Source organism: Melanerpes formicivorus, unplaced genomic scaffold (assembly GCF_026170545.1).
Source record: "Melanerpes formicivorus ecotype bairdi unplaced genomic scaffold, bMelFor1.0.p_v2 SCAF_27, whole genome shotgun sequence".
In the NCBI taxonomy this organism is placed as follows: Eukaryota; Metazoa; Chordata; class Aves; order Piciformes; family Picidae; genus Melanerpes; species Melanerpes formicivorus.
Window position 1 is genome coordinate 8547093 of NW_027142379.1, and position 13498 is coordinate 8560590.

Consider the following 13498-nt stretch of genomic DNA (forward strand, 5'->3'; position numbering starts at 1 on the left):
CGCTGGCGGTAGAGCCCCGCAGCCCGCGGCGTTCTCGCCGCCCCGCACAAAAGCCGGCGGGAGCCGCCGCGCACCCGCGCCCCGCGCGCGCCGCCGCTAGCGCTGCCGGCCGGGGGTGGAGGGTGCGCGCTCCGCGCTCCCCGCACCTGCGCGCACGGTGGGGCGGGCCCGCCGCGCTTCGGGATGGGAGGCGGGGCTGCGGCGTGCGCGGCGGCCGTTCCCCAGGCGCCGCCGGTTGCCCCACGCCAGCTGCCGTTCCCTCGGCACCACCGCTTCCCTCAGTGCTGCCTGTTACCGCAGCGCTGCCGTTGAATCAGCCGGTCCTGCCTGCGGGTTTCGGGAACACGCAGCCCCACGCAGCCGGTTTTCCCCCCGCAAGTCGAAAGGGCTTTGACTCCTCAGCAGCCCTACCTGGCTGGACAGCCCGTTTCTGGCGTTAATCTGCAGGGTCACTGCGGGAGCAGATGGCTCCGTCCTCTTTTTAACCACTTGCTTTGACGGACTTAGGACAAAAGGAAATATGGGACAGGAGGAAACAGCCTCAAGTTGCACCAAGGAAGTTGAGGTTCCATATTAGGGGGAAAAAAATCATCCCAGAAAGTTGTAAAGCCCAGAGAAGTGGTGGAGGCATTTAAAAGATGTGTAGATGTGGAGGTTTGGGACATGGTTTAGTGGTGGACATGGCAGTGTTAGGTTTATGGTTGGACTCAATGATCTTAAAGGTCTTGCCCAGCCTCGCCTATTCTATAATTCAACGATCCTGTATGACCTTTTCATCCCATGGCTCAGAGAAGACTCTGAGTGTTGAAGAGAGGAATCCATCCACCAGAGGTGGTGGGACTGCACTCTTGCCACAGCCCTTTTTGATGTACAGCTTCCCTGCTGTGCCCAACGCCACGCTTGAAGTTCCCCTCTGCTGCTGAATGCCACACTGAGCCTGCTGCTTAACAGCTGGGGGAACTTTTGAGCTCCTGAAGAAGCTCTATAAAGAACTAGGGTATTTGGCACAGATGCCAACAACACTGGAAGGATAGAGTAGTAGATAACTCTGAACTCTGATCACTTTTCCTGGCTCCAGGTTGCCAGGAAAAGACTGGTCTCACTGACTGACTCCCTAGAGAACTGTTGCTATCTGATCAGCTATCAGATCTTTGGTTTATGAAAGATGTTGAAAAGGGTAAATTAACCCCCAACATAAAGGATTCAATCTGTGTTCCATGCACAAAGTTTCCATAAGCAAGCTGCAGCTTTACAGCAGAGCTTAGCCATTCACGCACTGGTGCTGGTGTGGAGCTGGTACTCAGTACCCAGAGCTCAGCATGTGAAGATGGACACACGGTCAGGGCAGAAATGACTCTTCAGCTGAGGCAGCGGTCATGGGGCTGTTACTGTGTTGGTAACAAGCTCAGGAGAGGGAAGTGATGATCTTTGATGAACTCTTACAAACCGACAGCACAGCTCCCACTACCACTTGCATCACAGGGAGCATTTGTCATTGCCACTAGGGCCAGTGACTACAATCTGAATGGGAAGGAAGCAGCACCTCTTCACCCTTTCCATATCTATCATAGTCAGACTATTCTCAATTTGAGTATTGCTGATATGACCTTACCTCTTCCTTGGGAAGGGGTTTAAGGGTAGCATTTTTAAAGAAAAATGCTGAACAAGCAAGTTTCTTACAGCTTTGAGAAGACATTTCAGAGTGGGTTTTGGTTTGCTGGGTCGTTTGTGTGGGTTTGGGTTTTTTTGTGGGTTGGTTGTTTGTTTTGTTTAAACCATCTGTAGTTAAAACCTTCATGTCACGTAGACTGAAAGTTAAGTTCCAGCCTGGCTAAAAAGTAATGTCAGAAATTCCTGGCAGCTTCCTTTAGGAAAGGCACACAAAGCTCCTCAATGCTCCTGTGTTGCCACAGGGGTACTGAAGGCACTACACACAGGTGGTGTCATCACTGCCAACAACCTGCAGCAAAGCTACTAAAGCAACGTTGACATTTTAGAGAATAACCAGCAGATGATTCTTTGATGCAGCTGTTGCCACTTATGAAGCTAATTTTCTTTGTGAACAGTGAACTGACCTCAAGTTGAAAAGGGTGTATTAGAAGGGGTGTGGCTAGTATCTTGAGAGAGGTTCCCCTTCCCCTCTACTTCACAGAATCAACCAGGTTGGAAGAGACCTCCAAGATTATCAAGTTCCAGCCCAACTCTAACTAATCAAAGAGACCATGACACTAAATACCTCATCCAGGCTTTTCTTCAACACCTGCAGTGACACTGACTCCACTGCCACCCTGGGTAGCCCACTCCAATGGGTAATCTCTCTTTCTGTGAAGAACTTCTTTCTAAGATCAAGCCTAAACTTCCCCCTGCGCAGCTTGAGACTATGTCCTCTTGTTCTGTTGCTGGTTGCCTGGGAGAAGAGACCAAACCCCACCTGGCTACAACCTCCCTTCAGGTAGTTGTAGACAGCAATAAGGTCTCCCCTGAGCCTCCTCTTCTCCAGGCTAAACCACCCCTCAGCCACTCCTAACAGGGCTTTGCTCTGGGGAGGCTGCATCTGGAGTATTGTGTCCAGTTCTGGGCCCCTCAGTTCAAGAAGGACCTCAGGGAACTGCTTTAAAGAGTCCAGCACAGAGCCACAAAAACAATTAGGGGAGTGGAGCATCCTCCTTGTGAGGAGAGACTAAAGGTGCTAGGGCTCTTTAGCTCGGAGAGGAGGAGACTAGGAGGTGACCTCATTGATGTTTATAAATATGTCAAGGGTGAGTGCCAAGAGGATGGAGCCAGGCTTTGCTCAGTGATGCCCAATGACAGGCCAAGGGGCAGTGGGTGGAAGCTGAGGCAGAGGAAGTTCGTTGGAAACAGGATCAGTGTGAGGGTGATGTAACACTGGAACAGGCTGCCCAGGGGGGTTGTGGAGTCTCCCTCTCTGGAGGTGTTCAAAACCTGCCTGGATGCTTTCCAGCGTGACTTGGTATGGGTGATCCTGGTCTGGCAGGGGGGTTGGACTGGATGATCTCTGAAGGTCCCTTCCAGCCCCTAACATTCTGTGCATCTGTGAAAAAGAGCATTTTTGAGAGGCTGGAAACTCCTCCTGCTTCCCAATTCCTCCCTTGCTTTTCAACAGCAGGCACAGACAGTTATGCAAGCGAAAGTGTAAGCACTGAAAACCAGCTGCCAGGCCTTATTAGTGCCAATTAGCCAGTTTTAGATGCAAGTAGAGGGACATACGTTACTGGCATAAAGAACAACCAAAAGCATCATTTCTAACATCCTTCCTATTTATTTTCCATTAAGCATTCCAGAACATTTGAATAAAACCGGAGAGAAATGAAATGTCATCGCTCAAGTAAAGGGCGTTTCAAATGGGGTCACTTTGGGTCTCTTTGCTGCCGTGCTGAAGGCAATATTGAGGCATTTTTGAAATGGGAAGCTGCTCTGCTTTCCCACTAATGAAAAATAGGTGGTGTGCAATCACAGCTGACCTTTCTGCTGGAGACAATGCAAATATTTTCCCTTGCATGCCCATCACGTTGCCGTCCCTCATGTAAAACGTTCATCCAGGTGCGCTTCCCCCAGCTCTCAGTGCTCCCCAGCGAAGTCTCAAAAGTTTCTTTTTCATCCTGTATTTTGGGAACAAAACACAGAGCTTCTGTGAATTATAACAAGAATTCAAAAAGAAACAAAAAAAAAACAACCCAAAAAACCAAAACCAACAAACCCAAGTCCAAAATGGAAGTAGGCTGAACATGAGCCAGCAGCGTGCCCAGGTGGCCAAGACATCCTGGGCTGGATCAGGAACAGTATGGCCAGCAGGAGCAGGGAGTTCATCCTCCCCCTGTACTCCGCACTGGTTAGGTCACACCTTGAGTCCTGTGTCCAGTTCTGGGCTCCTCAGTTTAGGAAAGATCTTGAGTTGCTGGAAGGTGTCCAGAGAAGGGCAACAAAGCTGGGGAGGGGTTTGGAGAAGAGCCCTGTGAGGAGAGGCTGAGGGAGCTGGGGTTGCTTAGCCTGGAGAAGAGGAGGCTCAGAGGAGACCTTATTGCTCTCTACAACTACCTGAAGGGAGGTTGTAGCCAGGTGAGGGTTGGTCTCTTCTCCCAGGCAACCAGCACCAGAACAAGAGGACACAGTCTCAAGCTGTGCCAGGGGAGGTTTAGGCTGGATGTTAGGAAGAAGTTCTTCATAGAGAGAGAGATTTGCCATTGGAATGTGCTGCCTGGGGAGGTGGTGGAGTCACCATCATTGGAGGTGTTTAGGAGGAGACTGGATGGGGTGCTTGGTGCCGTGGTTTAGTTAATTAGATAGTATGATGGGTTGGACGTGATGATCTTGAAGGTCTCTTCCAACCTGCTTTATTCTATTCTAAATACCTTGCCCAGCTTGTTTTGTAATAATCTATTGAAAAGCACTGTATCAGGTTGGAACCCTCAGTGTGGTTTTAACACTGAATGGGATGTTTAAAGATTGAACCATAGCATCATGAAATTGTTCTGGTTGGGGAAAAAACCAACATTAAGATCATCAAGTCCAACCATTCTTTAACTCTAGCAAGTCTGGTGCTAAACCATGTCCCTCAACACCACCTCTCTGTGTCTTTTGAATACCTCCAGGGGGTGGAATTTAACCACCTCCTGATCTCCATGCCGTCAGACTGAGAAATTCAACGTGTGCCATTCAATGCTGAAATCGGGAGCAGATATCAATACAGGCTAAGGAGTTAGTTCTTATAATGCTGCAGGTTGGAAATTAATGAGAGAAGCAATTTTGAGAGGAAGCATGGAATGCCTTCCTCTGATTCCTCTTGAAGCAATCAAAGTGCCCCTTTGACTTGCTTGAAGTTCAGTCCTACCCCATCCCCACTCAGTGACCAGATTTAACCTACCTCACTTTAGCTGGTAGCTGAGGGAAATAGTTTGAAAGATACCTGGCCTCAGGCATGTTGCTTCACCAAGGCAGCACCAGTGGCTGGCTCCTGGGCTGTCTGGAGTTGCAGAGGCCATGACAGGGAGCCTTTACCATGCTTTGGTGGATGTGAGGGAGGAGATCTAGCCACAACTCACCCCTCAGCCTTTTCGTTTGATCTGGCCATTCTCACCTCTGTAGTCCCAGCCTGGAAAATCTGATCTTTCTTTGTTAGGATCCTCTTTACTTTCTTCCAACCACCCCTTCTCCCTGTAGCCAGAAAAGAGTGGTAGTTTGTTTTGATATTATAATACACCTGTAATGAGCAGACCCAACAAGGGTGTCTGCCCAAATGAATACAGAACCCAACAGAGCTGATGCAGTTTCTGTGTGGCTCCCTGCTGGCTGTGGAACCCCTTCCCAGCATGTATGTTTCATTGTGCAAGTGCTGGGAAAATACAGAAGTTGATTGTTTGCAAATAAAAATGCAAAACCAGTGATGGAGTATTGCAGAATCCAGCAACACACAGCCCCCATCCCTGCTGGAAGAAATTGCTCTTCTGGGCTGGGCACACGATTGTGTCCTGTGCCAGTGGCTCCTGTGGAAGGAGCTGCTCCGTGTTCCCTGTGCTGATGGAGCTGTAGAGGAAGAATTTGAAGTGAGGGAATAAGGGACCAGGCGCTGCTGCTAAGAATAAGCTGCCCCTCAGGAGTACTTAAAAATGATTCTTCAGACATTCATAACAGCTTCCCTTTCATCCATGCCTAGGAAAAACTATCTACAATACATCCAGTGTTGTAGCTGACTACATGCATTGGCAGCAGCTACCTGTAGAAAAGCAGAGTGTGGATCATTTCATATTCCCAGCTGTGCAGACCTGAAAGAACAAGAAGTGAAATTTCTTCAGGATTTTCCTCTTCTGTCTGAAAACAGCCACTGAGAGCAGTCAGGGAAATTTCAGCTCTGAAAGAAATCTGTTGAGGAAGTCACACATCTGACAAGCCATAAACATGCAGAGCTGCGGCAGTCGCATTACATCCTGAACTGCACCACGGGCCATACCAAGAGCTTGCAGGACAATTAATATTTCATATTGCTGGACTGTTATGTGCAAGATGCTCCTGACAACAGCATCTGTAGTGATTTGTGCAGCTTTGTTAAATGCCAGAATTACTACAGGACATCTTTTCACTCTTCTCAAGGTCAGGCTGGATGGGGCTATGAGCAGCCTGATCTAGTTGGGGGTGCTCCTGCTTGCTGCAGGGGGGTTGGCCTGGATGATCTCTAGAGGTACCTTCCAACAGAGGGAATTCTGTGATTCTCTGCTCAGCTTAATGTAGCAAAAGGGATCTGTAAAAGTTGATCCATATCAGAAACCAATCTGTTGAGTCAGAAGGCTTAAAACTGCTTTTCTCCTGAAATCCCAGAACATTTTTGCTACAGAGAGCAGTGCACCAGAGATGGTAGAAATTAATAGTCAGGGAGAAGTATGTCTGCATGCAGAGCTTTGTTTCTAACTTTGCTGGGATGGAAATTTGTTAGAGAAGGCCTCCAGGGATGGCAATTTGTTAGAGAAGTTCTGGGCCCCTCAGTTTAAGAAAGATGTTGACTTGCTGGAAGGTGTCCAGAGAAGGGCAACAAATCTGGGGAGGGGTTTGGAGCACAGCCCTGTAAGGAGAGGCTGAGGGAGCTGGGGTTGCATAGCCTGGAGAAGAGGAGGCTCAGAGGAGACCTTCTTGATTTCTACAACTCCCTGAAGGGAGGTTGTAGCCAGGTGGGGGTTGGTCTCTTCTCCCAGGCAACCACCAGAACAAGAGGACACAGTCTCAAGCTGCACCAGGGGAGGTTTGGGCTTGAGGTGAGGAGAAAGCTCTTCACTGAGAGTCATTTGTCATTGGAATGTGCTGCCCAGGGAGGTGGTGGAGTCACCATCCCTGGAGGTGTTCAAGAGGGGACTGGACGTGGCACTTGGTGCCATGGTTTAGTCATGAGGTCTGTGGTGACAGGTTGGACTTGATGATCTTTGAGGTCTCTTCCAACCTTGGTGATTCTGTGTGTGTAAATCTACTGTAGCAGAGACGATCATGCCTCTGCTTTCTGCCACAGGTGGTAGCCAAATCTGCACTTAACCCTTTCAGAATTCCCTGTTTGTGCTAAGGAGTTTGCAAAAGTTCCTGAAGTTTTCACAAGCTCCAAAGTTCACACTGAAATATTGTGGACATCTGTAACTATACATGCATTTGATTAGTTTATATGCATGGGATGCACAAGATCCATTTGCCAATTACAAAAGGTGACAGCCAATATCTAGGGAAGGATTTGCTACTTTGACAGGAATTCATTACTACACATCTTATGGTCACATTCCCACAACAGAACTCCCAACAGTCCTAAATTGCAACACTTTGGAGAAACTTGCAGTTTTAGATGTCTCAGCAAAAAAGCTGAGACAAACAGGAAGTTCAACGTTCAGAGGCAAGAAGGAAGGGAGGCAAGAAGGAAGGGAGGCAAGAAGGAAGGGAGGCAAGAAGGAAGGGAGGCAAGAAGGAAGGGAGGCAAGAAGGAAGGGAGGCAAGAAGGAAGGGAGGCAAGAAGGAAGGGAGGCAAGAAGGAAGGGAGGCAAGAAGGAAGGGAGGCAAGAAGGAAGGGAGGCAAGAAGGAAGGGAGGCAAGAAGGAAGGGAGGCAAGAAGGAAGGGAGGCAAGAAGGAAGGGAGGCAAGAAGGAAGGGAGGCAAGAAGGAAGGGAGGCAAGAAGGAAGGGAGGCAAGAAGGAAGGGAGGCAAGAAGGAAGGGAGGCAAGAAGGAAGGGAGGCAAGAAGGAAGGGAGGCAAGAAGGAAGGGAGGCAAGAAGGAAGGGAGGCAAGAAGGAAGGGAGGCAAGAAGGAAGGGAGGCAAGAAGGAAGGGAGGCAAGAAGGAAGGGAGGCAAGAAGGAAGGGAGGCAAGAAGGAAGGGAGGCAAGAAGGAAGGGAGGCAAGAAGGAAGGGAGGCAAGAAGGAAGGGAGGCTTCTGAGCTATGCATGCTACAGCTGAAACTGAGGTGTCTCCAAAGTAAAAATGCATGCTCTCATTTGAAGATAATATCCAGTTAAAAAAATCTGCTATTCTGTTCTGCTTACAAGCAGCACCACACCCTGCCAGCTCCCACCATTGTTTCTGCTGGCAGAGAAGGCCTGCTGCTGCAGCCCTGCTGCTACACCGAGCATGTCTTCATTTGGGTTCCTTTGTTAATTAAGCCACAGTAAGTCACACGGTTTTAGCAGTGGAGACAAAAGCAGCACTTTGGCAGACTCCTGGCTGCTGTTTTCTGTCCACCCCACTCCTCCTGGCTGCCCACCAAGCAGCTGCTGAGGATCTGGAGTCAGGGTTTCTGTCTCCACACAAAATGCCTACTTTGACTGGCTGCAGTGCCAGCCTGGGCGCTCAGCCAGCTTCTCCACCAGTCTCCTTCATATCCCACAGCCAGCCCCTGGTACAAGTGCTCTGAGCTATATCTAGCCCAGCCTAAGTGCTTGTGAGCTGCATAGGCTCCAGGTGAATCCAGCTCACTACTTGCTTGCCTTCCAGACATCCTTAAACGTCTTCCCACAGCAGCTGCCTGTTAGCAGGGTCAGGCTCACTCCACATGCAAGGTAAAGGACAAAAAAAACCCCTCACACCAAAAAATGAATCAGAAACCCCCCAACAGCTTCTGATGGGAGATCACTTCACACAGAGAAAGCCTTATCACTATTAATCCTGCAGTTCAGCATCAGCCCCATTCGAGCAGCATAATCCTTTGCCCATTGCAGAGAAAGGAATGAGAGACATGATACTGGCTAAGGGAAAACCCAAATCAATCCACCAAGAACATTAAAACAGTGTCATCTGGTGAGCATACATAATTCAAAGCTTGAAGGAGGAGACATTTGATTGAAGTGAGAAAGCAAAATAGATTGGATGAGGGCTTGAGTATGACTGAATGTGGTGATGAGGCACCAGAAGAGCAAAGAGGTAAAGGGACCAGTGTGGAAAGAGTTTTATATCAGGAGGGACAAAAGCATTGCTGGAGAGATACTGATGAAAGAAAGGAATAAAATAAGGTTGATAGTGGAAGAACTTACTCAGCAGACTCATGGAGGAAAGTCATTATCTCACAGGTAGTAAGAATATCAATGTGCACACCGTGGCTGTCTCTCTGAAATGAATTGTTCTTGAAACCTCTCTCTCTTGTCATGTGAAGGAAAAGGGGGGGGAAGAAAGGAAAAAAGAGGGATGGATTAAATTAATCTTTCAAAAGAATTTGGAAAGAAATACACATTTGAAGCAGAATTGTAGTGAATTATATTCATATATAATGCTTCATTAAAACAGGAAAAAAGGCTGTTTCTGTGCTGATGCTTTTACCTCGCAGCACCCTGGAAGTAGAGGTTTTTTTAGTGGCACGTAACCACAACAGGAAGCCACTTTCACCACTTTCATTAATTTTTCTAGGTATGACTAAGTATGAAATGGTTTCCCATAAATCAGCTCTGAATTATACTGAGTAGTCCATAAGCACAGAAAGATAAACATGGGGTACTGGTTGACAGCCAGCTGAACATGAGGCAGCAGTGTGCCCAGGGGGCCAAGAAGGCCAATGGCATCCTGGCATGCATCAGAAACAGTGTGGCCAGCAGGAGCAGGGAGGTCATTCTGCCACAGTACACCACATTGGTTAGGCCACACCTTGAGTACTATGTCCAGTTCTGGGCTCCTCAATTTAAGAAGGAAATTGAGACACTTGAACGTGTCCAGAGAAGGGCAACGAGGCTGGGGAGGGGTCTGGAGCACAGCCCTGTGAGGAGAAGCTGAGGTAGCTGGGATTGTTTAGCCTGGAGAAGAGGAGGCTCAGGGGAGACCTTATTGCTGTCTACAACTACCTGAAGGGAGGCAGTAGACAGGTGGAGGTTGGTCTCTTCTCCCAGGCAACCAGCACCAGAACAAGAGGACACAGTCTCAAGCTGCACCAGGGGTAGTTTAGGCTGGAGGTGAGGAGAAAGTTCTTCACAGAGAGAGTTGTTAGCCATTGGGATGTGCTGCCCAGGGAGGTGGTGGAGTCACCACCCCTGGAGGTGTTCAAAAAGGGATTGGACGTGGCACTTGGTGCCATGGTTTAGTAGTCATGAGGTGTTGGGTGACAGGTTGGATTTGATGATCTCTGAGGTCTTTTCCAACCTTATTGATTCTATGACTCTACTTTTGTTTGTTTCTTCCTATGGAAGCACAGGTGGCTTACATAGAAAGATCAAGGTCTGTGCATTGCATAGAGCAGTTTTGTGGTGTGGGATGGAGGCTTGGGCATCCAATCTCCAACGTTTTACAAGTAATTTAGGAGAAAAACACAACACCCAAACCTATTCTGTGTCTCAGAACTCAGTTTTTCTGACAGTTTATCTACGCACATAAGTGAGATTTCTGTAGCCATGAGAACCACTTGTGGGAAATCAAGGGATTTAGCCAGACAGCTTTGAGTTGAGAAGTGCTGAAGGCAATACAGCACAACAACTTCAGAAAAGAAACAAGACTGACTCAATTTTACATAAAATAATCATTAAAGTAGTTACAGTCCTAACAGATTTCACAATGCATGTGTGTGTGTGTGTGTGTATATATATTGAAAGGAAAAACCTCAGAAGTGAATTTGTTGAAATCTGAGAGACAAGCAGCCAGGAATACTCTTCATTCTTTGCACAGCTTCGTGGCTTATTTCATTTGTGGTTTGCTCTGAAAAGATGAAGGGTAACTGCTCTCCAGGCAAGAGCTGACACAGAGCTTTTCAGAGACTGGAAAGTCATGTAGGATAGGATAGGATAGGATAGGATAGGATAGGATAGGATAGGATAGGATAGGATAGGATAGGATAGGATAGGATAGGATAGGATAGGATAGGATAGGATAGGAAGTGGTGATGTCTTGGTCTGCTGTCAGGAACACTGGCACAGCCCTGGGGCTGGTGAGCCTGGAGAAGAGCAGCCTCAGAGGTGTTAGGTATTAGGTTGGACTTGATGATCTCGGAGGTCTTTTCCAACCTGGTTGATGATTCTATGAATAGAATAGAATAGACCAGACCAGGTTGGAAGAGACCTTCGAGATCATTGTGACCAACCCATCATCCAACACCATCTAACCAACTAAACCACAGCACCAAGCACCCCATCCAGTCTCTTCCTAAACACCTCTAGTGATGGTGACTCCACCACCTCCCTGAGCAGCTCATTCCAATGGACCCTCTCCCTATGAAGAATTTCTTCCTATCATCCAGTCTAAACCTCCCCTGGCACAGCTTGAGACTGTGTCCTCTTGTTCTTGATCAGACTGATTTTCTCCCCCCCCTTCTTCCTTCAAAAAGCAAGGGGGAAAAATAGAAATGAAAAAAAAAAGGGAAACAAGCTCTTGAGACAAAAGGGAATTGCTGTAGAAGATGGAGACAAGCTCACACAAACACATACACAGATGAATTTTGGGTACCTGAAGGTCCTGTTGCCACATGCATGTCTCAAAGCAGCCCCAGGCTTCCATGGCCCATCTACATTTTCACATCATTTTCCTCTCATTCTGATTGGTTTTGGTGAACCTTCATGCAGTTGAAAATGCCTTTTGGAGCCAGTGCTGCAAGTGTCAACAGCTGAGGTGTCTGGAACACAAAATGCACTATCTGCTGAACATGGCTTTGCCTCTTGCTTTAGATCTCAGCCCTCTGCACCTGCAAAAGCATCCAACACCCTTGCTTCAAATCTGAGAGCATTAAGCATCCCCCAAAATATGAAGGGAACTTCTCACACCTTCAGACATCAAACAAAAACTAGGGTGAGAACAACACTGAAGGGGTCCATGAGTTACCACCACTCTTTCTTGTTGGTGATTCCCTGTAACAGGTGATCATTAACAGGAGAAATTCTGTTTAAACTTGGAGTTGTCTCTGCCTTGGCTTAGAAGATGCAGAAATGTGGCTTCCTAATGCAGAAGGACCTCAGGAGTGCTCTGCTGTGGAGGCTTTCATCAGGATAACAAGAGGGTTACATAGTCAGTCCATGACATGTATACAACAAACAGGAGATCCAGGAGGAGTTACACAGCTCTTTCCTCTACCTTTTCTGTAGGGAAAAGAACAAACCAAACCAAACCAACAACAATCCAAAACAGCACCATCAAACCCAGCTGATCTGCAGACAGGGATTTACCTCAGATAGCCTTGATGATAAAATGTCAGCACTAGTTTCACAAAACAGGAAAAGAACAGTGCTAAGGAGAAATTGTTCTGACCTGGTGAGGTTTCACGGGCTGGCTGCCAGCCCTAAGTCAGTCTCTCAGCATTTCCTGTGTGCTCCTCAGTATCAAAGTAATTGGAGAAGGAGAAAAAAAGGTGGGGGAAAGAAGGAATGAAGTCAGTGGAAGCTGGGTAATCTCTTCAAAGGATGAAGCTCCAATGTCATGAGTAACTTGCATGATCATTCCCAAAGAGCTCCATGTTCAGACACATGTATTTAACATGTATTTGCTTTCACCAAGCATAAATCTGAGAGTGGATTCTGCTGATCTGAATGAAGGGACTCCTGTTTCCCCCCCCCCCAGAACAAGATTATGCCCCGAGGGATCATCCTGACACAAATGTCACAGTGTAAATGCACAGTCTCCCATCCTCTACCTTCATTTTCATGTGCAGACCTGTGCTTTGCAGAAGGACAAAATTAGAAGTGATTGCAGTCAGAAATGCTGTCAAATGATACATTAGTGGCTGCATCTTAGTTAATGACCGTGGTAGCAGGGGTAATTTGGAAGCCTGGGGATTTTCCATTGATTGCAAGTCATCAGTTCCACTCAGACCTGAGTGAAACTGCAGTGACACCATGGGGAGGAGGACAGCAGCTCTCACCAGCTGCAAACCAACACATCAGTGGCCTGATGCTGGTGTATTTCAGATGTCTCTGGACTATTGGGATGTATATTTAACCACCTGATAATCTGTTTCCATGCATCCCAACTTGCCCAGTCTCCCTTTATGCTGATGGCCTGGGGAGCCAGGGGTGCCCATGAGTTTGTGTCCAGATGTTCACCCTCCTGTTCAGCTGGAAGGTGGTTTGGTAACAGCCAGAACAGAGGCCCATCACAGAGATTTTCTTTCCCTCTGCCTCACTCTACTTTATTATCAGTGACCCTGAAGTATTTCTTGGATAAAGCTGCGCTGCCTGCTTAACCAATAACATCTTTCAAACTTATTTATGGGGGCTGACAGATGGGGTCGCAGTGCAGGGGAAGGCTGATAGATGCTGAGAGCATGCTACCACACCAAACTGACATGAAAAATTATGGATTATTGAGAAGGAAGAGGCCTCTCCTAGCATAGATAAACATACCCCATTGTCTGCTGCAGCTCTGTTGTCCTCAGTGCAAGAGGAAGGACTGCCAAAGCAGGGAAACATTATTGCTCATTTGCATTCACTCTGCTGATAAAAATGCTTCTACTGAAGCTCAGAGGTCATGGTAGAATACTTATTTACAAGTCCCTTGGCAGAAATATTTTCTGTTCCATAGAATCACAGAAACATTCAGGTTGGAAAGGACCCTTAGGATCACCA

General features: G+C 47.6%; 1 long non-coding RNA gene across 1 annotated transcript; it reads right to left on the reverse strand.

Moving 5' to 3' along the window:
• Positions 1 to 3278: 3278 nt before the first annotated feature.
• On the reverse strand, positions 3279 to 9079 carry LOC137449025 (uncharacterized). Its single transcript, XR_010989299.1, has 3 exons — positions 9005 to 9079; positions 5096 to 5172; positions 3279 to 3620 (listed from the first exon to the last, which is right to left on the reverse strand). It is a non-coding gene; the product is annotated as an uncharacterized lncRNA (long non-coding RNA).
• Between the last annotated feature and the right edge of the window lie 4419 nt (positions 9080 to 13498).